Source organism: Manis javanica, chromosome 4 (genome assembly GCF_040802235.1).
Source record: "Manis javanica isolate MJ-LG chromosome 4, MJ_LKY, whole genome shotgun sequence".
NCBI classification, from domain to species: Eukaryota; Metazoa; Chordata; class Mammalia; order Pholidota; family Manidae; genus Manis; species Manis javanica.
In genome coordinates, this window is record NC_133159.1 from 102,275,062 (window position 1) to 102,300,584 (window position 25,523).

General features: G+C 38.3%; 1 long non-coding RNA gene across 1 annotated transcript in view; it reads left to right on the forward strand.

Annotated features, from left to right (window-relative positions):
- Positions 1–14,605, forward strand: part of LOC118972934 (uncharacterized) — a 77,414-nt gene extending 62,809 nt beyond the window's left edge. Inside the window, exon 3 of the long non-coding RNA XR_005062087.2 lies at positions 14,142–14,605. This is a non-coding gene — a long non-coding RNA (uncharacterized lncRNA). The remainder of the gene's footprint in view (positions 1–14,141) is intronic.
- The last annotated feature ends 10,918 nt before the right edge of the window (positions 14,606–25,523 follow it).

Genomic DNA, 25,523 nt, shown 5'->3' on the forward strand with positions numbered 1-25,523 from the left:
CCATAGCCAATGAGAAGGAAGCAGATGGCCTGAAATCCACAAAAATCCTCAAAGCCCCATAATCAGGCTTTTGTTTTCACCAAATAGTGTCTAAAATCTGTGTAGCACCTCTTAAACTGAATGCCTAAAATTAATACATATTAAGAATCTTTTACAGTCTGGCATCCTTTTTTGGTTCTTCATATACATTCCCTCCTTTAGGACCTCACAACAATCCTTGGAATTAGGTTGAGAAGATATAATTATTCCTGTTTTATGACTAAGAACACAGGATTAGAGAGAGAAAGGAATTTGCCAAAGGTTGTAAGTGAGTAGAGACTCTCTTGAGATCAGCAAGGAATCCAGAATTCCTACGTGGGTCTTCTGAAGTCTTGAACTCTGACCTCTGACCTTTAGCCTCCACTGAAGACATGCACCCCTGCCCACTGGAAAGTTGGGAAACTATGAAAGTAAAAGATGCCTGGTACCAAAGCCCAGCTCCACATTTTGCAGTAAATCTGCTTTGCCACCAGTGAGGATAAGGAAAAACCTTCCCCTGTGAAGCCTTCGCAAAGCACCACCATAGCACCCTGTCCTCAGGCTTTCCGGACCATGTTTTTCAGCTCTCCTCCTCCTGCTGTCATGGCTGAGCTCCCTTTTACTGAGTTGCTGCATCAGGAGGCCTCCCCACCCTGCCCTCCCACATCCTGCAGACACAGGGAACTAAGAAGCAGGCTACTGCCCAGAGGCAGTCATGCTCTGAGAGGTTCCGTCTCCCGCTCCCTGCGTGGAAGCCTTCCTAATTCTCCTGGGGTTCCTGAGAAGGGCAAAAAGGCGAAAACATACAAATAGCACCTTGTGATGATTCTAGTGTGATAAGTCTTAACGATTCTTGACTTTTCACTCATTTATTCAGTCATTAACCCATTTATTTGGCTATTTTTGTTGCTTACCTGCTACGTATCAAGCATTGCACTCTCAGTACTGGAGATGCAGCTGTGGACAAAATAGACAAAAATCTGTGTACCTTAAGGAGCTTATATTCTGAGGTGGAAATAGGTTATCAGAAATAAAACAGAAGAAGTCAGTTAATTTCAGTGTGTAATCAATATAATGAAGAAAAACTAGATGATGTGACAGAGAATGTTTGATCTTGTAAGGCATCTCTGACGAGGTGACATTTAAGCAGAATTCTGGAAGATGAGAAGAGTCAGCTAAGACATGAGCCTGGACAAGAACTGGCTAGTTGTAGAAATTTCTTGTTGCGGTGGGAGGGACCTTAGACTTTCCAGAAGCTATTGGAAGATCTGTGTGGCTGGAGTGGAGAAGGTCAGGATGCAAGTGTCAGGAGAAGGGGTTGGAAACAAAAGCAGAAGCTGGGTTGCATAGCCCTTGGAGACTGTAGTAAGGAGGTTCAGCCGGAAGGGAGGAAGGGGGCTCACCATATGGATATACCTGGAAAGAAGGGCCAGCAGGAGGGGCGTCAAGTACATGCTGTGTGTGTGCATGTATGTGAAACACCTAAAAACATACCCTCAAAATACAAAAAGCAACTACTAGAATTTCAGGGAGAAATGGATAAACCAACAGTTGTAGCCAGAGATTTGAACACATCCCTCTCAAAAACTGATAGAACAGATAAAAATTGTAAATACATAGAGATATAGAAGATCTAATATGAGAATAAATAATAATATTAATATTCAAATATATTCTTTTTTTAGCACATGCATTATTTTTGAGCATACATGGAACATTTATAAAACCTCTCATGTACTAAGTCATTAAAGAAGCCTCAATAAGCCAAAGAACCAAAATCACTTAGACTGTTTTATAACATATGAAAGACAGAAATAAATAACAAAAGAATTTCATTTTTAAAAGCCTATTTGTCTAAAACTAAATAGCATCACTTGGGTTAAAAACTAATTCATAAGAGAAATCACAAAATAATTAGAACCAAAATAACAATGTGGAAACTAAAGGTAATATGTAGTTCAAGAAACATGTGTCAGGTTATAAGAAAGATTGAAAACAAGGAAGCTAAGCCACCAACTCAAAAAACTGGAAAAGAAGCAAGAGAGCAAACTTCACAGAATAAGAAAGCAGGAATTAATAGAGCCAGTGTAGAAATCAGTGAAATAGTGGCAATTATGACCAAAAAAAGATGATAAAACTAAACCCTGGTTCTTTCAAAAGATTAATATGATAGGTCTCTCTGAAGACAAGTAAAGAAAAAAGATAATGTACAAATTAAGAAAATACAGAAAGTTAGTGTAGATAGTACAGAAACTTTAAGGCTTTGTTCTGGACGGAATATTGGAGTTTCCCCAGATTCTTAGGCCGAAGTCCGAACCGCCATGACGGTCTTGGGAAGTGGGCCTATAGGAGGTGATTAGATTTAGATGAGATGCTGAAGGTGGAGCAGCCAGGATGGGGTAAGGGCCCTTATCAGAAAAAGGCTGTCTCTCTCTTCATGCACACACTGAAGAAAGGCCAGCTGAGCGCACACTGAGAAGGCCTCCAAGCTAGGAAGGGAGTCCTCACCAAGAATCAAGAACCCACTCTGCCAGCGCCTTGATCTTGATTTCCCAGCCCCCGGACCATGAGAAAGAAAACGTCTGCTCTTTAAGCCCCCAGCCTGTGGCATTTTGGTATAGCAGCCCAAGCTAAGAACATTATGGACAGTCTATGCTAATAAATTTGAAATCTACATAAAATGAAGATTTCCATTTATGGAAAAATATAAAATGCAAAAATTGGTAGAGAAATTGAAATTTGAATAGACCAAGAAGCACTAGATAAAATGAAGTGATAATCAAGGGTCTCTCCGGAAGATCCCCAGGGCCAGGTGATTTTCCATAAAAAAATCTTACCAAACTCCCAGAAAACAGATTATTCTTATCTTACACAAGTTGTAGACAATAGAAAAAGGATGAAAACTGTTCTGCTATGAGGCTTCTGTAATCTTATTTCCAAAACCGGACAAGAATATTTCAAGAAAATAAAAATATAGTCCTATTTCACCTTGGATATAGATATGTAGATCCTAAATAAAATTTTAAATAAATTCAACAGTGTGCAGATCTTCCTCAACTTATAAACAGGGTTACATCCTAATAAACCCATCATAAATAAAAAATACCCTAAGTCAAAACTGCAATGAATACGTCTAATCTACCAAACATCATAGCTTAGCCTAGCCTACTTTACACGTGCTCAGAACACTTCATTAGCTTACAGTTGGGCAAAATCATCTAACACAAAGCCTATTTCATAATAAAGTGTTGAACATGTTATGTAATTCATTGAATACTGTACCGAAAGTGAAACACAGAGTGGCTGTACGGGTAGAGAATGGTCGCACGTGTTCACCCTCATGATGGTGGGGCTGACGAGAAGCTGCAGCTGTGGTCTCCTGTCCAGCATCATGCAAGAGTATCACACTTATTTATGTAAAATATTCATGCATTTAAAAATAATTTATGTTAAAAAAATCACTTATTTATGTCAGAAACCCTTAGAAAGTAGGAAGATGAAAACATTTCCTTAACTTGGTGAAGCTTATGTTCCTAAATATTAATGTTATAGATACCAAATACACATGACATACATATTAGTATAACATGTTAATATTTAATATTGTGCTTCATTAAGGAACATTAGCTGTATTTCTTTTAAGATAGGGAATCAAACAAGATACCCATTCTTACCATGTTTGACACAGAACTGAAGGTACTCACCAACACTTTAAAGAAAGAAAAAGAAGTAATAGGGATGGATTGGAAGGGAAGAAATGAAACTGCCATTCTTTGCAGGTAATTTGATTTCCTATACAGAAAAAAGCAACAGAATCAAAAACATCAAAATTTATAAGAGTTCAGCAAGTCTGTCAGATACAAGATCACCTTATAAAAATCAGTAGCACTTTTGGTCATCTGAAGATGAAAAAATAATAGCAAGATAGCCTTGTGTTCTAGGAGCGAGGAAGCACCTTGCCCCGGCCCATAATTAGAGGGTGGCTTGAAATGAAGATAGAAATAGATCCATCCTCTGATCCTGTGCTCAAACCAACCAACAGGCAAAGAAGAAAGGCTATAAAAGGGACAAGGAGATGGGGTAGCAGCTGGAGGAAACCAAGACCACGGGAGAATTTTAAGATAGGAAAAATAAGATGGACTTATGCTGATAGAAATTATCTGAGAGAGAGAGAAAGAAAGAGAGAAAGAGACTAATTTAGGAGAAAAGGAGAAAGGATATGACTAAGGGTCCAAGATGAGAAGGAATGAGATCCACTGCTCAAATGGGGGGACTGGTCTCATTTAGCAAAGGGACACATCTCCAGGTCTAACAGGAGGAGGAGGCGGAAGGTGCTGACACAAGATATGGGACACTTGGTGGTGGGGAGAGGCCAGAGTTTGTGGCTAGAGACTCTCACTTGTTCAGTAAAATGTGAAGTGAGGTCAACAGCTAAGAGTGGGGATCAGGAAGGGCTGCAGGGAAAGAGTGGGGGTTTTGAGGGCAGAAAATAAAGCATGAAATAGTCCTGAGAGGAATGATATGAAACGCAGACTGGCTTTGGGACCCCAGGGCCAAGCTCTGGCTTGTGCTCAGATAGGACATGTTGAATGACTGACAAAGTGGGCAACACACAGACCCTGAGGGCCAACTGGACTCTAGTGTGGACACCTGGGCTGCCGGTGTCCAGCGAGGGAATTTGGGCCTGGGTGATGGAAAGTCAAAATAGCACTAGATTTGGCCTTCTGTGACAGGGCGTATAGTTCCGACTCCAGCAAGTCCCCTCTGTGGGTTCCTGTGAACTCCTTTCTGGGCTTCAGATTTTCTCATCTGGAAAATGGGAATAATGGTGCCTGCCGTCCTCCCCTCACAGAGGTGCTGTGAAGATTGTGGGGGTCACTTTTCACTTGTCAGCCCCTTCCCCTTCCCTTTTCACCCTTGCCGGCCCTGCTTTGTGCCCTGGGAAGCTGATCTCAATGGACCACAATTCCTGGTCCCTTAGCTTTGTGACTTCCCGTTGGGCTCAGTCAGTCAGAGGCACCAACAATGGATGGGAGAGTAGGAAAACTTCACCACCACCACTCCCTCCTGGCCTCGCTGTAATCCTGGTAGTACCATGTTCCTCTACAGCCATAGCTCCTGCTGGCAGCCCCAGGCTCAGACAGCACCCTTCGCTCTTCTCGCCCTTCCACACCTGAGGGTGGCAACAGGCCCTCCTGCTGCTAGTCCCGTGGCATTTCCTGTGACCCTGGCCAGACCTCTGTAAATAGCCCTTTCATTGAACTCTCATCAATCCCTGTGAACAGTGCCATCCATTCCTGCTAGGCTTTGAATTAAAGGCCCAAGGACAGAAAGGTGACACAGGTGCTGAACAAAGGGGAGGTAAGTGGAGGCAGGGAGACAGGGTACAGAAGAGGAGGAGAAATACAAAGGTAAGGGGCCATCTGTACAATCTTCCACGTTTGACTGGAGTAGGAAGATTTCGCTCCTTCCTCGTGGCCTTGGTGTCCCTTTCCTTTGAACTAAGGAGAATGTGATGCTCTCTGGAATCAGAAATGCTGAGGTGTCAGGAAATTGCAGAAACTAACCCTCCATGGGTCCCATCCAACAAGGGGCCCAGGGAACAGGTAAAGGCAGACCCTGCCCTTGGGCTCAGAGTGTTCTTAGAAGCCACTGACCTATGGCAAAGCTGCTCAGGTTTCCCACAAAATGTGTGCTTGCCAAGAACAGGACAACACACAAATCATTGTTAAGGGCAAGAAAAATCATTGCTGACTAGCCATTCTTTATCTAAATCGGTCTCCAGTGACATGCTTGTCTATATGCTGCTGTCTTCAGTTTGTTCTGTGTGCACCTGTAGGTTGTGTTTGCCAGGTAGGCTGGGTCCGGGGTCCCAGCTCTGTCCAGGGATGCACCACTGTATCTTGGGTAGGCCCCTCCCTACCTCAACCCGGCTCCAGCTTTCTTCTCCTTTATTCCATCCTGCTTTTAGCCTATACTAGTCTGAGTAACAGTATGTTTTGAGCTCCAAAATTCCATATTTCTTTATGAGATAATGAAACTCTGCTTTGAGATCTATAAAATGGGTGCAAATATCCTGTATTCACTGTTGGTAGAGGGTGGAATGCTTGACATCCTATGCATTATTTATATATCACATCTAAAAATGCATAAATTTGACTTAAAACTAATATATAAACTATAATATTCTTCAGTCTCAAATAAACAATAATTTTATATGACCATTTAGAATATTTGTGTTTGGACAAGATTTGCATAATTCAGCCCTCTTTAAAAAACTATCCAAAGATGTTTGACTTTTTTCATTTCATTTCAAATTTCTGGCAGCAAATAAAGGCATTAAAAACTCAAACCATAGCCCATTAGAATTAGGTCACAGGGAGTGCCTTTGGGAGGAAAGAGCGATTCCAAGAGGAAGGGGCAAAGTTTGAGGAGGAGCATTTCGCTGGCACTTTTCATTTGTACTATTTGAATGTTCTTGCCCTACATTAATATTACTCTTCTTTATAAAAGTTGGTGTCAACAGAGGCTGGGAGTTTGTCAATGATGTTTTTGTTCTCTTTAGTCTCTTGTATTTAAAAACATAAATTATACCATTTATAATACATACTACCATATATATTATTTTATATACATTATTTTAAAGTTTAAGGTATAATAAACAATAAGATGCACATGTTTAGTGAATTCTAACATATGTGCATACCCTGAAACCTTGATCACCACAATCAAGATAATGAACATGTCTATTACAACCCCCTTCCCCCAAGCAAATGTCCTTTTGCTCCCTGGTCATCCCTCCCTCTCACCCTGTCCCTCTCATCCTTTCCCCCTACCCAAAACACTGATATTCTTTCTGACGGTAGAAATTATTTTGCATTCCTAGAATTTTCTATGAATGTAATCGCATAGTATGTACTCTTTTCTGTCTTCTTTCATTCATCATAATTATTTGAAGATTTATCCATGTTGTTGAATGTGTCATTTTTATTGCTGAAGAGCATTCTATTTTAGGAATACACCAAATTTGTTTCCAGTTTGGAATTATTACAGAGGATTACAAATAAAGCTGCTATGGACATTCATGTACAAGTCTTCACATGGGCTTTCTCTAAGCAAACACCTAAGAGTTGAATGGCTGGATCATATGACGTGTGTACATTTCTGTCCTTAAAATGCTACCAAAGTGTTTTCCAAATTGGTTATACAATTTCCTATTCCCACTTGCAGTACATGAGGGTCCCAGCTCCTCCATGTCAGCATACATGTGCTTATGGTCACACAGCATATGGTATAGTCATATTTTTTCATTTTAGACATTCTGATAGGTATGTAGTGGTATCTTACTGTGTGGTTTTAGTTTGCTTTCTTCCTCATGACAAATGATGTTGAGTATCCTTTCATGTGTTTATTTGCCATCCATGTACCTTTTTTGATGAAGTGTCTGTTCAAACCTTTTGCCCATTTTCTTTGGAAGTTGTTTCTTTTCTTATTATTGAGTTTTAGAGCTCCTTATAATAATGTTTAAATATAAATCTTTTATCAGATGTGTGATTTCCAAATGTTTTCTCCCAGTCTGTGGCTTATCTTTTTATTCTTTTAGTAGTGTCTTTGAAAAACAAAAGTTGTTAATTTTGATGAAGTCATTTTACCAATTGGACTTGCTTTGGTGATTTGTGAAATCTTTTTAAAATTTAATCTCACAAAGGTTTTTTCTTCTGGAAGTTTTACAGTTTTGGATTTAGATTTAGATGTTTTATATTTAAATCATTTAGGTCTTGAGTTAATTTTCAAATTAATTTTTGTATATTGTATGAAGTTCTCTTCCGTTGTTATATAGATAACCAATTATTTCAGCATTATTTGTTGAAAAGATATCCCTTCTCCACTGAATTGCATTAGAAAGTCAATAGACCATATATATGTGAATATATTTCTGGGCTTTCTCTATGGGGTTCCATTGATCTATTTCTATAGATATAATGGTCTATACAATGATCAGTACAATACTGTCTTGATGATTGTAGCTTTATAATAAATCTTGAAGTCAGAAATACAAGACCTCCAATTTTGTTCCTATCTTCTCAAAACTTTTTGGTTATTCTAGGTAATTTTCATAAAAATTTTAGAATCAGCTTGTTAATTTTTACAAAAATACCTAATGGGATTTTGATTGCGATTATGTTAAATCTATTAATCAACTTGAGGAGAATTGATATCTTAACAATATCGAAACCTTCAATCCAAGGGCCTCATATGTATTTCAATTTATTTGGAGATTCTTTAATTTCTCTTTTCAGTATTTTTTAGTTTTCGGTATGTAAGTGTTACACCTATGTTACTAACTTTTTTCCTAAATATTTCATATTTTATGTTATTTATAAATTGTATTGTTTTTTCATTTCTTGTTTCTAATATATAGAAATGTGCATGATTTTTATATATTGACATTATGTTCTGCAACCTTGCTAAGCTTATTTATTATTTATGGTAGCATTTTGTAGAACCCTTAGGATTTCCAACATAGATGATTATGCTGTCTGTGGACAAATCTGGCTTTATGTCTTCTCCAATCTCTGTGCCCTTTCTTTCTTTTTCTTGCATTATTGCTTGCTAGGACCTCCAATACCACATTAAATAGAGCTGATGAAAATGACATAATTGCCTTTTTCACTGTCTTAGGAGAGAAGTATTCCGACTTTCGTAATTAAATATATTAGCTATAGGGGTTTTTATTCCACATATCTTTATCAGATTAAATTCCTTTGTATATCAACTAGACTGCAGAGAAATTTTATTATGAGTTAATATTGAATTTTTTCTAAATTTTTCCCCATGTTCATTGAGGTAATCATGTGGTTTTTATTGTTTTAATCTGTATAATATAGACAATCATATTGATTATTTTTTTAATATTATTCCAACTATGCATTCTTGGGAGAAACTGTGCTGAGTCATGGTGCATTATCCTTTTGTATATTGTTGGATCTGATTTGATAGAATTTTGTTTAGACTTTTTGCACTTATGTTTATGAAGGATATTGTTCTGTAGCTTTCTTTTCTTGTTACGTTTATTTATTTTGAGATAGGCTTGATATAATCAGTATTTTGTCCATTTGCCCTTTGTGGATGAATGAAAAGATCTTTGAGAGGTTTGAATGGTATGCCAATTAAAGTGCAGTACCTAGAATGTTTATCCCAAGGTTTTATATCATTTCATTCATAAATCACACAGGTAAAGGAAAATAGGATGGCAATTCACCAAAATTTTAATGATAGTTTCTCCTAAGTAGAAGTGAGGATCTCTAGACATTTGAGGTCTCCTATAATAAGGAAAAGAGACATGAAAATTAACAAGTAGAAAGCAGGGCTTTTGGAGAAAACAGCTAAAGAAAAGAACAAATATTAAAGAAGCTCTAATTATTATTAACTATTTCCATAGTAATTTGAGAACATGAAGCCAGCAGACAAGATCAAGATCAAGGTCAAATGAAGGACAATCAGGGAACAAGAAAGAAGTCATGGGAAATAAGAATACTATTATTATAAAGCAAATCAATTATCTTATAAATGGGATGTATTAATCTGTTAGGGCTTCCCTAACAAAGTAATGCAAAGTGTGTGGCTTAAACAACAGAACTTCATTTCTCACAGTTCTGGAGGCTGGAAGTCCAAAATCGAGATGTTGGAATCTTTGGTTTCTGGTGGGTGCTCTCTCCCGGGCTTGCAGAAGGCCATCCTCTCGCTATGCACTCACACGGCCTTTTTCTCTGGGTGCATGTACTCCTGGTGTCTCTTCCTTTTCTTGTAAGAACACCAGTCATATTTTATTAGGGCTTCAACCTTATGACCTCATTTAACCTTAATTACCTTTTTAAGGATCTTATCTCCAAGTAAAGTTACATTGGGGATTAAGGCTTCAACATACAAATTTGGGGGAAGCACAACTCATTCCATAATGGGAAGGAATTAAAAAAATACTGTCTATGGTCAATGAAAAAGAAATAAAGGCACGCATATTTATTTAAGGAACTTAAGGTTTAAGGAACTTAAAATACTGACAACTATACTGGAACATCTAGATAGACAAAGTAGAACTAGAGACTTAAATCCTCATCTGGAAAAACAGAAAATCAGTGGATACTATTCTGAAATCATAAAATTCATACATGGTACATAGTGGTAGAAGCAGATTATATAGCCAGAGCAAACAACTCAGAGTTTAAAGCGGTCATCCCTAGAGAACGTCGGTAGAGGTGGAAAGCATGCTGATTTTCATCTCATTATGGACTCTCCTTACTATTTTAGCCACATATTTGATAAAAATCTAACCAACATTGGTTGATAACGACCATACCAACAAAGCAAAATAAAACTGTGGCTTCTCCACCTGCTCTTCCTTTCCCCCCAGTTAGATCCTTCTTCAATATTTCCAAATTTAGGGGCCATTTTGGACTTTCAGAACTGGGAGTTACAAGCTCAGCTCTCACTCAGCATTTCCAGTCTCTTTTTCTACCCTTTTATGGTTTTATCTTTGTGTATGTTTATTTCCACAATCAGATTGTAGATTCCTTTGAAGACTTATCTATGACTCACTTCCAATGCCTTAAACAATAACCTGGCACATGTAGATGTTCAGAGAATATTTGCTTTATAAACACAGATCTTGTTAGCCTTTGGAGAGCAGTTCTGCTCAGCATCTCATCACCAGTTATGTTGCAGCCCTTGGGAACTAGTGCAGAGAAGTACTCATTAGGATCATTTTAAGGCAAAATACCTGTTATACATTTTGATTTCCATTAGACATTTAAGAAAGTGATACCAAAAAATGCTGTTGGAAGTTCCTAGGAAAACCCTCTTCCCCCTAGATATAAGGTTTTAAACTGTATATGTATCTTCTGCTTCACTCATTCATCCATCAGTTTGTCCTTAGCAGGTTCTATTATGTGCAAATCTCTGTATAAATGCATAATTTTGTAAATCATGCCCGTATCAAGGAGATTATAAACTGCCTTTAAATGTGGAAGTCGAGGTCATTACATACGGAATTTACACTGCAAAAACTCTAGAGGGTGTGCAGGTGCCTCTGCCTTGATAAAATTCACAGGTTTGCTGAAAACTTAGGTGGAAATTAAATTGTTTTTGTCAAATAAATCACAGTCTCTCATTGCTTAATGCTGTTATCTCAGAGATTTCTTTCTTGCATTTCTGATTTATGCTAATTTGATGGCAGTTTCTGGGAACCTAGCTGTGTTTCCTGCCAACCTCTCCTTTACAGGCATAGTGCATCTTATTGCTCTTACTTATTTGCGCCTGAAGATACTGCATTTTTTACAAATATTGAAGGTTTGTGGCAAACCTTCCTCAAGTAAGCAAGCCTATTGGCACCATTCTTCCAACAGTGTTTGCACACTTCATGCTGCTGTGTCACATTTTCATAATACTTGCAACATTCCAAACTTTTTCATTATTATTACATTTGTTGTGGTTGTCTTGATCAGTGATTATGACTCACTGAAAGCTCAAATGATGTTAACATTTTTTATCAATAACGGATTTTTTAGATTAAGGTGTGTACTTTTTTTAGACATAAACTATTGCACTAAACAGACTACAGTATAGTGTAAACATAACTTTTCTATGCACTGGGAAACCAAAAAATTCATTTGACTCACTTCACGGCGATATTTGCTTTATTGCAGTGGTCTGTTGAACCTGCAATGTCTCTGAGGTTTGCCTGCACATAATTTACAATCTGTGAACAATGCTTTGGTCACACCTTTCAGGAAGAAATCCTCTGTGAAGGTCTGAGGGCCTTTGGGGAAGAAGATGGTCATTCTCTGCAGTCTGTTTGGTATAATAAAGACACGAAGTACCTGGCTTTGGAGCAGGATATCCTGTGATTTCCACCTTTGGGAGTGCTTCTATGCATGGGTTGCCAACATCCAGCCCTCAGATTCTCAGACTATTTTGAGCCTCCCAGGGGCTGGATCATGATGGTGGGAGAATAAGGAGAGTAAACGATCTGCTTAGAATCCTTCCCACAGGCTTTGGCTAACTGTGAGCTCTGTATTATTTAAAAGATATTTATTGAGAACTTACTCAGGCTTTAGGAAACTCCATAGCTGATCTTCCTTTCTGATTATTTCTAAGACATGAACTCTGCTATTGAAAGTCTAGCTTTAGGTAGACATATAAACACATAGTTAGAAAGTACTGTGTCCCACACAATAGCTAAAGTAAGCATAATATTCAGAAGTAGCCCATATGAAAGAATGAATGATTCTGTTCCTGTAGGCCAGGAAAAACAGGGTGATAGGGGTGATGAGGTCTGCCCAAAGTTTTAAAGGATGAGTGGAAGTTTCTCAAATACATATGGTAGAAGAAGATTCTAAGTACTGGGAATGCCTGTAAAAATAAAGAGGTGGTTGCATTGTGTTTTAAGGAATATTTATTGTCTGTTACCTGATCTGTGTATATATCTGCATCTGTGTCCATTTTATTTTATTTTTTAATGTCTTTTGAAGGTGGAGCAAGTATCCCTTAGGGAAATGACATCTTTATGATAATAGTTTTTCATCATTAACATGGTGTATTATCCACTCATTTGAATTTCTCACTGTCTTTTACTAAATTTGTATGTTATTTTTTCTCACAAAGATTTCACACATGTATGGATACCTTCTGTTTTGCATTGTTGTTGAGATTATAAATATTAACTTAAAAAAATTATTATTTCTATTTTGGCTGGTTAGAAAAATGCTACAGATCTTGTACTGATCTTACCCAGCTACCTTGCTAAATTTTTTTCATTCCAGTAATTAGTATTTTCTATTTCCATGTAGACAAATCATGTCATCTGCAAATAATGACCACTTTGTTTCTTCCACTAAATTATTTTACCTTCTATTTATTTTTCTTGTACTGTTTCACTGATTCAGAGTCCTAATGCAATAGTGAATTGATACAGTATGAGCAGGCATCTTTACCCTAGTCATTCTCTCCCACCTCCGCATCTCACTTCTCTGAAACTACTCTTGTTAAAGCCACGAGTGAGTCCATATTGCTACATTCAAAAGGCATTTTTAAGTGATAGCTTGTTTGAGCTCAGTCGCATTGGCACCATAGATCACCTCTATTCTTGAAACATTCCCTTTTTTGTTTCCCCAACACCACACTCCCCTTCTACAGTCTCTGACTGCTTCTTAGGTAATCTCTTCTTAATATCTATCTGTCTTCTAGATGTTGAAGCTAGGCAGGGCTCTCTCCTGGGTCTCTTCTTTCAGTCTACATGCTTCATAATTGAGCACCTCCATCCCATGGCTCTGTATGCCACCTGTTTGATACACATATACTGGTCAAGTTGATACTCTGCTTAAATATCACATAGACATCTCAAACTTAACATGTTCAAAACTAAACCCTTCATCTTCCCCGCTCTCCTGTGATCCCCCTGGAGTCTCCCATCTCTCAGTTACTCAGAACAGAAACCTGGTGTCATCTCACCTCCTTGCTTTCTTTCATACCCCACAGTTAATGACCAGGTATTCTAACTCCTAGATCTATTTCATATTCCTTTTTTTCTTCATGTCTTTTTAGCCTAAGCTACCATCCTTGTCTGACCTACAGCAATTGTCTTATAACTGGTGTCCTTAAATTCCATTCCTAAACAATCCCTTTGACAAAGCAGTCAACGTTGTATTTTAGAAATATAAACCAGATCTTGTTATTTCTTAATATCCTGTTGGTGACCTCTCATTGCTCTATAAGAAAAGACCAAAACTTTAGCATGGCCTCCAGGGATCTGAATGCTGCAACTTCTTCTTTCCTCTGCAGCTTTGTCTTGTGCTTGTGTAATCTCCTCGCTCATGATCCTCTAGCTTCTTGGACCTTCTTGTAGTCCTCTGAGAGGGCCCAGCTTTTAGTACCTAAGATATTTGCACATATGAACTCCAAGAGGGCAGGGACTGTATCTTTCTAGTTCTCACTTATATACACAGGTTCAGACATGTGTAAATAGTCAATAAATATTTGTTACATAAATGAATGAATAAATGATATTTCCTTTATTTAGAATGTTCTTCCCTCATTTATTAACTGTTTAAATCTTATTTATCTTTTAGATCTCATATCACTTTGAATATCACTTCCTTAAAGAAGTCTTCTGATGATCGCCCCTCATCTTACCTTTCCTTCTTTGGGCAACAGCCTTCATTGTCTGGCTAGAGGGGTAGACACCCACCCTGGCTGACAAAGTTCACAGTATCCCATTCCTCTGGCCAATATAATTCATCTCCTCAAATTTTCCTGCCTGGAGGTGGTCAGGAAGGCTCTTTTGCCCCTTAGTTAGAGAGCTACTTGGCTGTGAATCATGTCCGTTGTGTGGAGAAAGCTTGTCTGCAGCAGGAGAGAACAAGGGCAACTCAGAGAGACACGGAGAAGAGGACCAGAGACAGAGGAGCGCAGATGGTCTATCCATCTCCGAATCCCATCATTCACCCTGAGACCTTCCCCAAGCCTGGACTGTAAGGTCTTCCTTGCTATGAACTACCCAAGATTTTTTCAATCAATTCCTCCTTTTCACTTAAACTCATTAAAATTGCATTTCTGTTATTTGTAATTGAAAGTTTCTTTGACACATTCTTTGAGCTCTCAATCTAAATTTGGTTTCCTGTTATACTCTTTAAAATACTATGCTTTTCCTTCATAATACTTATCAAAATTTATAATTATGTATTCACTTGTGTTTTATGTGTTTAATGTCTGTCTCCCCATAGATGGCAGAAACCAAGCTTATTCACTACTTTTTATTCAGCATACGTATAGTGTTTTAACCATAGCAAGGATTCAATAAGTACTTGTTGAACTAAAGACTAGATAAATGACTCTGTGGTTGATTAGATGTGATGGGGGACCAAAAAGGGAGGAGGTTTAGAATGACTCCATTTTCTGGCTTCACTAAGTGGGTGGAGAATTATATCACCGACTCATATTGGAAACACATGAGGAGAAGTCAAGTTAAGTTTGGAAATGAGCTTCGAGCGCCCAAGTACCCACGGTGCAATAGAGCTTTCAGTGAATAGGGGAACGTTTTTCCCTAGCTTAAAAGGGAGGGCAAGTTAGAGATCTGATTTGGGAGGCCTGAGACAATAGGGATCATTAGAGATTTTGGGGGCAGATGAGATCCTCTAGGGAGCATCATATGTGGGTAAGACCTGCTGACTGAGGACAGGGCCTTGAGGATCAACCCCTCAGGCTGGCCTGCATCTCGAGCTGTCCAGTAGTCCTCAGAGTCTGCTTAGTTCCTGGCTTCCAGCTGGACCATAAGAGCCACTAGCCAAGGAGTTTAGGCCTAGGTTTTGAAGAGACCCTGGGAAGAAGAAGCCATGAGGCTGAGTCTAGCATTCTTGACCACTTTGGCAAACCAATACCCTCTAGAGAAAGGCAGAGTTTCCCATCTACACATAGCCCCTATCTGCTCAAAACTAGCATCCTCTACTCAGAATTATCTTAAAGCATCTGACATGTGCCAGGAACTTTGAAAACTTTTTCATATGTGATCTCCTTTAACCTTTGACCTTCTGAGGTATAAACTATTATGTCCATTTTCTAGAATGATCAGGGGGTTGAGAAGATAAAAACTTGCACTGGGTATGAACATCAGGGACACACTCAAACCAGAACGCCAAGGTTATGATCTCTGCATATTCCAAGCTTCCTCTTCATCACAGGTTTGTGCCATATGGAGAGGGAGAGTAAATGTGTCATATAGTTGCTGAGGGAATGAAAGGTCCAGAGGGCAAAGCCAGCAGCAGCCTGAACATTAACCAATTGCCAACTCTTGCTGAACCCACTTCTCAGAAGAGAGTAAGGTCAAGGCCTGCAAAGCCACGTCATGTTGGAATCTTTCCCGTTGGTGCTGCCAGGTGATCTGTGTGATAACCTCCAGTGACCCTTGGTTCAGGGTTGGTGCCCTGACCAGCCTTGCCTGCTCTATAGCTTTCCAGGCTTCCCTCTGCCTACTGTCAAAGCAGCACCTCAAGAAGTCTCCTTGGTTTCCCTTGGAAGATAATGGCAAACAGAGACCCGTAAGTGGAACTGCACTCAGAATTCTTTTCCTAACTCTGGAAGAATCATTCATCTGGAGAAGTAAAGTTTCTGGAAATATAAAAGCAACAGACCAAAAAAAAAAAATCCTCTTAAAAGAAGAAGCAAATTTTTTGGAAAAATGACCATGTCTTCAAGTACATTTTGGATGTCATTGCTGATCTAAAGTCATTTTTTTAGTTTAGAGCCATAAAACATTATAACTCAGTTTGTTTCAAAATTTATCACATCTGGTATATCTGGAGACAACCAACCCTGGGACAAAATGGAAAAAATGCAGGAGAGGAAAGGGGATTCCCATATTTCTCCTTGAGTTTTCCAAGAAAACTAAAGTTATTCTCAGAAAAAAAATTTCCCCTCAGATTTTATTGCAACCCAACTCTTACTGTGATCCAGAAAAATATACTCACAAAATATACCAAAAAATATGACTCTCTCCTGGTCAATACCTATCATATGTTTCCACAGTGAGGGAATATTACATTATCCATGTGCTTTCCTCCCCAGACCAGGGCTTGTCTGGCCAAGGGAGCCTTACCACTGGCCTGGCACAACTATCTCCAAACCAATGCATCTTCCAGCAGTGAAGAGGGCTGAGTCCTGGACAGGAGTTACGGTTTACATTTCCAGCTAAGACACATATGCAGATAAATTTCCTAGGGAATTCTTATCTCAGTTTTATAGATTCATAATTCAATAAGCGTTTACTAGTTTTCTTCCATGCTAGGAGTCAAACTAAGGGATGGAGGTATAAAGGTGAATGTGTCACACTGCTTTCCCTGAAGGATCTCACAGCCCAGTGGGTGAAAAGACGCCAACAAAGAAGTCAGCAGTGTACACAGGAGGCTCTATCTGCACGTGAACTTCAGGGGGAGAGAGTCAGGGAAGACTTCCTGGAGAAGGGTCTGCCTGAGCTGTGTGCTGACATACCAAAAAGAATTAGAATAGCAGAGTGGGGAGAAGGGTATTCAAGGTCGAGGGAGCAGAATGTGAAAAAAATAAGTAAGTTCAAGGAAGAGCATTTGGCCCTCTTCTGGAGCTATAAATAGATAGCACAACTTGAACCATCAGAGCAAGGGAAAAAAAGTCAAGAGGGGGTTGGAGAGGAAGGCAGCTGGCTCATGATGAAGTGACTGCGTTGACTCTTGTAAATCAGGAGTCAGAAAATGTTTTCTGCACAGGAACAAATAATACATATTTTACATTTTGTGGGTCATATAGTCTCTGTCACAACTACTCAGCTCTGCTATTGTAGTATAAGAGCTGCCATAGAGAGTAAGTAAATGAATGAATATGGCTATGTTCCAATAAAACTTTATTTACAAAAACAGGCAGTAGGCCAGATTGGCCTGTGGACTGATGCTTGCCTACTCTAGCTGTAAATCATAATCACCCAGAAATAGGCTGGCCAACTCCTCCTGATTTGCTCACGACTTCCTCAGTTTTAGCAATAAAAGTCTTGGGTCCTGGGAAACCTCTTAGTCCCAGGTAAACTGGAACTGTTGATCATCCTACCTAGGAAGGTTGTTTAAAAATACAGAATCCTGATGTCACTCCTGATTCTGACCAAAATCTGTTGGAGTCAAGGAGCTACAAGTGATGGGGCACCATCTATAAGAAAGAGGGGTGATCAGATTTGTATGGCAGACGGCTTGCTCTCAAGGTGGGAATATGTACCCAAATACCCCCACCATAGATGGCATGAGAACATGGTCAACATGACCCTTTTGAGAGGATGATTCAGCCCAACAGAAGCATCTGGCCTGAGGCTGGACATTAACTGGTTTATGCAAATGATTTTTCTCTAAGTAATCACTGTCCACTAGGAGAGAGGAGGGTCTGCAGAATCCAAGTGGTGGAACCCTTGACTAGACCATAAAAGGGAAGGGATGCAAGGAACCCCCTCTGTCTTTCCTCCCACTAGAGACCAAGGCTCACCAGACCAAGGAAGGGTCTCACTGTTTGTCTGTAGCAGCCATACCCAAACCAATGTTCTCTCCAGAAATGAAGAGGAGAGAGAGTCCTGGAGCAGAGTCATAATCTATGTTTTCAGTTAAGGCACACATACAGATAAAGAAAATAAGCAGAGAGGAAGATAAACTCTTGGGCCCAGATGTCAATTTTTGGAAGCTTTTCATGGTCAGCCCTTATCAGCAATAGGTCTGAAAAGCCAGATCTGAAATTTTCCTTTCTGAAGCAACAGGTGTTTGACTTCTGTTCAGAAATAGCAACTGATTGGCTTGGGCAAACAAAGAGTTTACACTAAAAAGACTAATAGTACTCTCTTTACTTTCCTTAATCAGTCCCTTTTTAATTTAACTTCACAGTCATGGGGAAATTTTCCACTTAACTGCAGTAGCATTTCCTATCTTCTGGATTGCTCATTTCCAAAACAGGTGGGTCTTGTTCTAAGAACGTCAATATATGAAAACCCATGCTCATGTACAGATAATTTGAACTGCATAAAAATTCTTACATTTAAAATAGGAGGTCCTTTGTACACTACAGAGTTTGTTTATGAACCATTAAGCCCACTAACTGTTTGGCTGGTATTCTTTAGCTATTGTGATATGAAGAGCAATCAAAAAAAGAAAAGAAAATACATTCTAAACTAATGGGGAAATAAGAAGCCTTGTAGTATTAGGCAACAGAACTTGTTAAAAGAAATGGTTTTTGAGTTGAACAGGCTCAGCTGGAAATCATGCTTTGCTTCTCACTAGCTGTTTAACTTGGGGCTACACAGATGTTAACTCGTCTTCCCAAGCCTCGGTTTCTTCACCTGTGAAGTAGGAATACTAATAATAGTTTCCCCATAGGATTGTTGTGAGGATAAAAAAATGTAATATATCTAAGTGCTTAGTATACTAAACACATAATAAATGTTAGTGTAATATTACACTAACTAGGCAAATCATTTTATCTCAATGGGCTTACATTTTCTCATTAGAGAAATGAGGGAGTTGACTTTTGAAGTCTTTCTGTTAGTTACCGATTTTCCACCTTATGTAGAAAAATAAAAAAGAAAATAGGTCATGCAAAGGGGTGGGGAGCAAGATCCTGAGCTCACCTCTTCCATGGATTCACCAAATCTACACTTACATACAGATCATCTCCTTCCGAAAAAGATCTGAAAACTAGATGGACTGATCACCACAAGAAAGGATAAAAGGACCACACTGAGATGGGTAAGAAAAGCAGAGCCAGTCTTGCAAAAACCTCTCCCGCTGTGCAGCAACACACAATAGTGAGGCATCCCACCAGACAGGGGCATCTTCTGGAGGAGTGACAGGTTGGTGCCCCACAATAGGCATTCCAGCCCCTTGGATCTGTACCAGAGAGATGAACCCTCAGAACATCTGGCTTGAAAGACCAACAGAGCTAATGTCTAGGGGTCCCAGAGTGCTGTAGGAAACTGAGATTCCTCTCTTGGAGGGCTCCTATGCAGTCTTGCTTACCCTGAGGCCCAGGAAAAACACAGCAGTTTGAAAAGCACCTAGACTATACGTAAGGAAGATTCATTTGGAGATCTAGGCGCCATTGGCCAGACAGGCAGCAGACAACTGTGACACCACCCAGAGACAGAGGCATTGGAATACACTTTTGTTACACTCTCCACATAGCCTGCTTGTACAAGCAGGCAAGCTCAGATGTGGCAACTTCCTGCAGTCTTGCTGAGATTCAGAGAGTGAATGGTCACAGCCCTTGATGAGTCCAGAGAGTGGGGGATTTATAGTGATCCTCCACTTACTGTTTGGGGCAAGTGAGCATGAATAATCAGATTTCTCCTGCTCTGTAGCCAAAGTCTGCAAGCACAAGAGGTTGCAACATTCCCCTGACCCCCTGGTTAGAGCTGGCAAGTGGGGGTAGTCACAGCATCCTCCTGCTCTCAGCCTAAAGTCAGAGCATGCACACAGACAAGCCCCTCTCCCAATGCAATGAAGCCTGTTGGCATGTGCAATGAAGACATTTTCTGCTGCCCTCTAAAGCTCAGGAGCAAGCTCAGGAGCATGCTCCACCCTCAAAACTTTTTAACTGCCTTGCTAAAGTCAGCAGGTGTGCTTAATCCATACAGGGATACCCCTTGATCACCTGGCCATGAGGGCTGTCTTCCAGAGCTCCACAGGACTGTAACAATAAAAAAGACAGCTTTTGGCAGGCTACCACCCCAGGGCACTTCACAAATAGCTGACTGAAACACAGCCCTAGTCTTCCTGTGAAAAAGACCTATTTACTTATCCTGGAGCTTCAGCCTGAGGGGCAGGCTTCAGGTTTCCCACACATCTAGAGCCTAAGGAGGCACTCCCATGGAGCATAAGCAAGGAGACACCACACTTGTGCACCACCTTGGTCTCTCTACAGCTCAACAAGGCTTCCCAAGAAGGAACCTGTATGCTTGTCTGGAACCATGAATTTTGCAACTGTTTCCCAGGGGTCACTTCTAGATCTCCTGGTCTGGAGGTCAGTAAGGATTATGACTGTGGCCCCATAGGACTGGATATATTTGCATACATTAAAAGCTGCTGCCTGAGGGTCTGGTTCCCAATTAACCTGAAACTAGGTACCAAATGAAATCCCACTTTTTGAATCACTGGCAAGTCTCAGCACACCCTCCACAATGGGGAATATCAAAAATAACTCAGGCAGTTTAGATAATCACAAAGGCTTAAGAGACAACCAAAATCTAGGGCAAGATTGAACAAGAGCATCATCACCTAAGTAAGGCCACTGCTTCAAGATGGAGAGATAGCTATATTGCCTGTTACATAAAAACAAATGCAGAGAGTCAAGTAGAACAAGGAAACAGGTATATATATTCCAAACCAAAGAAAAAGGTAAAAGCTCAGAAAAAGACTTCAAAGATATGGAGATAAGTAATCTACCTGATAAAGAATTCAAAGGAGTAGTCATAAAGATGCTTACTGAACTTGGGAGAAGAAATGGATGAACACAGTGAAAACTGCCTTCAACAAAGAGGTAGTAAAGATAAGAAAATACCAAACAGGAGTCACAGAGCCAAAGAATACAATAAATGAACTGAAAAATACACTAGAAAGTTTCAACAGCAGTCTGGAGGAAATAGAAGAATGGATCCTTAAACTGAAAGATTTAATAAAACATTGGAGCTCACCTAGACAGCAAAAAGAAAAAGATTTTTTTTTAAAAACAAAGATAATTTAAGAGATCTGTAGGACAAGATTAAATGGAATAATACTCATAGTATAGGGGTCCCAGAAGCAGAAAAGATAGAGTCAGAAAATGTATTTGGAGAAATAATGGTTGAAAACTTCCCTAACCTAGAAAAGTAAACAGACATCCAGGCCCAGGAATCCCAGAGAGATTCAAATAAGATGAACCCATAGAGAGCCACACCAAGACACATAATTAAAATGCCAAAAGTTAAAAGTAGAGAATCTTAAAAGCAGGAAAAGAAACAAAAATTGTTATGTATATGGGAAACCCCATAAGGCTATCAGCAAATTTCTCAGAAGAATCTGTGGAAGCCAGAAGTAGATGATGTGGCATGTTCAAAGTGCTGAAAAGAAAACTTCCAACCAGTAAATCTCTACCCAGCAAGGTTATCATTCAGATTTGAAGGAGAGATAAAGAGTTTTCCACACAAAAAAAAGCTAAAGGAGTTCATCACTGCTAAACCAGCCTTACAAGAAATATTAAAGGGACTTCTCCATGCTGAAATGAAATGGGAGTAATTAATAATAAGAAAACATAAGAAAGTAAAAAGTCTAACTGGAAAACATAATACATAGTAAAGATAGTGGATTAAACACTTATAAGTTACTAAGAAGGTTAAAAGACAAAAATAATACCATTAACTAGTTAAAGGACATATAAAAAGTGTAAAAAGTGTGACATCAAAAACAGAACATGTGAGTGAGGGATAAACATGTAGTTTTGGAATGTGTTCGTATTCAAGTTGCTATTGACTTGTAATATAGTAGATACATAAAAGAAAATGAGAAAGTAACCTAAACTTAACACTAAAGAAAGTCATCAAAGCACAAGGGGAAAAAATAGAAGAAAGGAACACAGAGGAAATACAAAAACTGCCAGAACACAATGAACAAAATGTCAATAATACATACTTATAAACAATTACTTTTGATGTAAATGGACTAAATTTTCCAAAGAACATAGAGAGGCTGAATGGATTAAAAAAACAAAGCATATTTATATACTGTCTACAAGAGACTCACTTCAGAAGTAAGGCCATACACAGACTGAAAGTGAAGATATGGAAAAGATATTCCATGCAAATGGACTCAGAAAGAAAGCAGGTATACTAACATCAAAGAAAATGGACCTTAAAATAAAATAAATACTGTAATAAAAGACAAAGAAGGAAACTACATAATGATAAAAGAGTCAATAAGCAAGAAGATACAACATTTATAAATATATATGCACACAACATAGAAGCACCAAAATATATAAAGCAAATATTAATAGACCAAAATGGAGAAACCAACAACAATTCAATAACAGTAGGAAAATTTTAACACTCCAGTTACATCAATGGATAGATTATTCAGACAGAAAACCAATAAGGAAGCATCAGCCTTAAATGACAGATTAGATTAGATTAGATGTACTTAAAAGATATACACAAAGCATTCTATCCAAAAGTAGTAGAATACACATTCTTCTCAAGGGTACATGGAATATTCTCCAGGATACATCACATGTTGGCCACAAAATAAGTCTCAGTATATTCATGAAGACTGAAGTTATACCAAGCATCTATTCCAACCACAATGCTATGAAACTGGAAATCAGTTACAAGATGAAAATTGGAAAAACTACAAATATGTGGAGATTAAACAGCATGTCACTAAACAACTTCAGGATGATAGAAAAAAATCAAAAGAAAAAATACCTAGAGACAAATAAAAAGAAAATACAATATATCAAAATCTATGGGATACAGGAAAAGCAGTTCTAAGAGAGAAGTTCATAACAATGTAGGTCTACCTCAAAATAAAAGAGAACTCTCAAATAAACAATTAACTTTACACCTAAAGGAACTCGAAAAAGAACAAATGAAGCCTAAAATTAGTAGAAGGAAGAAATTAGTAAAGATCAGAGTAGAAATAAATAGAGACTAAAAAGACAATAGAAAAGATCAATTACACCAAGAGCTGGTTCTTTGAAAAGATAAATAAAGTTGACAAATATTTAGCTAGATTCACCAAGAAAAAAAGAGAGAGGGCTCAAACAAAATCACAAATGAAAGAGAAATTTCAACTGATATCAGAGAAACACAAAAGATCATCAGAGAGTACTATGAACAATCTTACATCAACAAATTGGACAACCTAGAAGAAATAGACAAACCCCACCCCTAGGAATTTGTTCTTCCAAGAGTGAATCATGAAGAAATAGAAAATCTAAATTGATCGATTACTAGTAAGGACATTGAATCAGCAATCAAAATCCTCCCAGCAAACGAAAGTCCAGGACCGGATGGCTTGACTGGTTCTTTTACTAAATATTCAAAGAATATCCAATGCCTATCCTTTTCAAACTCTTGCAAAAAACTGAAGAGGATGGAAAGCTTCCAAACTCATTTTAGAAGCTAGCATTACCTGATACCAACTCCAAACAAGAACATCACAAAAAAAGAAAATTGAGAGTTAATTTCCCTGATGAACATAGAGGCAAAAATCCTTAATGAAACATTAGCAAATCAAATTCAACAATACATTAAAAGAATCATACACCATACCAAGTGGTGTTTATTCCACGGATGCAAGGAGAGTACTTTGCAAATCAATGTGATACACTACTTTAATAAAATGAAAGATAAAAATCATATGATCATCTCAATAGATACAGAAAAACATTTTACAAAATTCAATATCCATTTATGATAAAAACTCTCAACAAAGTGGGTATAGAAGAATGTACCTCAACACAATAAAGGTCTCATATAACAAACCCATGGCTAACATCTTGCTCAATGGTGAAAAGCTGAAAGATTTTCCTTGGATATTGGGAACAAGAAAAAGACATCCATTCTCCTAACTTCAACATAGTATTGAAGTCCTAGACACAACAACCATACAAGAAAAAGAAATAAAAGATACCTAAACTAGAAAGGAAGAAATAACTGTCACTATTTGCAAGTGCCATGATACCATATATAGAAAACCCTAAAGACTCTACCATAAAACTGTTAGAACTAATAAATGAATTTAGTAAACTTGCAGGATACAAAGTCAAAAAAGAGAAATCTGTTGTGTTTCTATATACTAATAATGAACTATCAGAAAGAGAAATCACGGTAACAATCCCAAAGAGGTGAAAGATTTGTACACTGAAAACCGTAAGGCATTAATGAAATAAACTGAAGAAGACACAAATAAATGGAAATATAGTCCATGCTCCTGAATTGAAAGAATTAAGATTATTAAAATGTTCATGGTGACCGAGGCAGTTTACAGATATAAAGCAATACCCATCAAAATTCCAATGGCATTTTCCACAGAACTAGAACAAATAAATCTAAAATTTGCATGGAAGCATAAAGATACTAAATATTTAAAACAATCTTGAAAAAGAAATTGGAGGAGTTGCATGCCCTGATTTCAAATGATACTACAGTGCTTTAGTAATTGAAACAGTATGATATTGGTATAAAAACAGACACATAGATCAATGGAACAGAATAGAGAACCCAGAAATAAAACCATGCATATGTGGTCAATTAATTTATGACAAAGGAAGGGAGAACATACAATGAGGAAAGAACAGTGTTTCACTGTTTGGGAAAAACTAGATAGTCACATGCAAATGGATGAAACTGGACCACTATTTTATACTACACATAAAAATTAAGTCAAATGAATTAAGGACTTAAATGTAAGACTTGGAACCATAAACATTCTAGGAGAAAACATAGGTGATAAGCATTCTGAGATCAGTTTTGGTGATTTTTTTGGATCTGACTGCAAGGCTAAGGGTAACAAAAGCAAAAATAAGCAAATAGGACTATATCAAACTGAAAAGCTTCTCCACAGTGAAAGAAACCATCAACAAAACTAACATATATAAAGATCTCACACATCTTAATAACAACAAATTTGATTTTAAAATGGGCAGAGGGCCTGAATAGACTATATGATAAAGATATATCCACCCATGTTAATTGCAGCATTATTTACAATAGCCAAGATATGGGAACAGTGTCTATCAATAGATGAACAGAAAAAGATGTGGTATATATATATAATGGAATACTACTCAGCCATAAAAAAAGAATGGAAGTTTGCCATTTGCAACAACATGGATGGAGACTGAGGTCCATGCTGTGAAATAAATCAGACATAGAAAGAAAACACTGCATGATTTCACTTACTTGTGGAATCTAAAAACCAAAACAA